This window comes from Myotis brandtii, unplaced genomic scaffold (assembly GCF_000412655.1).
Source record: "Myotis brandtii unplaced genomic scaffold, ASM41265v1 scaffold128, whole genome shotgun sequence".
In the NCBI taxonomy this organism is placed as follows: Eukaryota; Metazoa; Chordata; class Mammalia; order Chiroptera; family Vespertilionidae; genus Myotis; species Myotis brandtii.
In genome coordinates this window covers 642,588-644,294 of record NW_005354508.1, presented here as the reverse complement: position 1 = coordinate 644,294, position 1,707 = coordinate 642,588, and the positions used below count along the sequence as shown (strand labels likewise).

General features: G+C 40.7%; 1 pseudogene; it reads left to right on the top strand.

Moving 5' to 3' along the window:
* Positions 1-271: 271 nt before the first annotated feature.
* On the top strand, positions 272-1,386 carry LOC102261925 (annotated as a pseudogene).
* The last annotated feature ends 321 nt before the right edge of the window (positions 1,387-1,707 follow it).

The window sequence follows — 1,707 nt, the reverse complement described above, 5'->3', positions numbered from 1 at the left end:
ACTATTTATTTTGCTGTATAAAGCCATTTTTTATTCCTTTCTGATAGCAACAGAAGATATTTGATGTTACTTGTAGTGATTAAAAAAAGGTCTAGGCCTCCCTTCCCATTAGCAACCGGAGGCTTCTAAACAACCCGTCCACCCTCCGCATCCCCTGCGGTCCAACCAGGGGCAGTGCTCGGTTAAGCGGGGCTGTTCCTGGCCCCTCCCGCTCCTCATGGCTGCTGATTGCCACCTGGCAGAGTAGGGCCTGAATGAGCACCACCAAAATGAAGCTATTAATTATATGCATTTAGTTCGTTCAAAAAGAGGCTTGAGACTCAAAACTGTAGATTCCTGCTTCCAAGACCTCACGGAGAGCAGGCTGGGGGAGGTCTGAGACTCACCTCCAAGTCTCTGCAGTTCTGAATGGGCTGCAGGCTATGGGCCACAAGGAGCTTACACCAACGTGTTACTTCTGGGGCAGTATTTCTTGCAAGCTGAGAAGTGGTACCTCAAGCTGCAAACAGATAACTCTGAACTTGAAACCAGAGTAATTAGAACAAGTTGCAGAATTTGAAAAAGCAGAACTGACATCTTCCACTAAAAAGCCCATCATTCCCCCTGGCAATGGGCAAGGAGACATCTGATTGGTGGTGGTGTTCTTATATCAATCTGGGGCAAAGCAGATGTACAGTTCTTAGTTCATCCTAGCTTGATGCCTGTGTAAATAAATAAATAAATAAATAAATAAATAAATAAGCCCATCCTAGACATCTTAAAGCCAAAACCTGATCCACTTAAAGAAAATGGAAACCAGGAAATCTTAAGACTTCAAGAACAGAATGAGAAATCAAAGTCAAGGCTGAAGACCATGGAAATGCAGGCTACAAACTCATTGGATGAAAAGTCAAAGGTAGAAAGAGCACTGCGTGATTTACAGCTTGACTGAGGAAATCTAAAGGGTTTTATAGAGGCCCGAGACTTGAGTGGGAAACACAGTTGCTGCTTTAAAGACTGGGTTTCAGAAGACACTTAAGACAGAAAATCAGAAGTGTGTGGAGGAGAATCTAGTGACAGCCAAGCATGACCTACCCAGGATTCAGGAGCAGCTGAGATTGGCTGAAAATGAATTAGAGAAGAAGTTCCAACAAACAGAAGCCTATGGAACATACAAGAAATTCTAACCAAGAAGAATGACCAAATCAGAGACCGGAGGAAAAGACTGGCAAATATGAGCCTGAAGATTCAAAACTAAAGATTTCATCTGGAAGCTGCCATAACAAGCTATGCTCACCTCAGGCATGTATTTTGAAGAAGTTCCTTGCCTTTCCTCTCTTTATTTTTCTAATATTTAAACTTTGCTCTGACTATTTAAAACTAGAGCTCCTGTTTTCAGTTGTCTAACTGAGAAGAGAGAAAACCTGGCTCTGGTCAGTTGCCCCAAACTCCTCTTTGCCGAGTGCTCCGGAGTCTTAGTTCAAATGCACTGAGAATTCTGTACAGTAAGGAAGAGATTTTTAGAGTGGGAAGAAGAGTCTTATCCTTTTGCAATAATATAAAGAATACACCTTTTAAATACATATTAAAGCTAGCAATATCTATACTTGTGCATTCCCCAGGGTAAATATAAATACAGAGTTATTGAAAATAGTTATTACAAATAAACCTTATTTTTTAAAAAGATCTAAATTTTGGTAGTTTATATTTTGATTAATTGCAACAAAC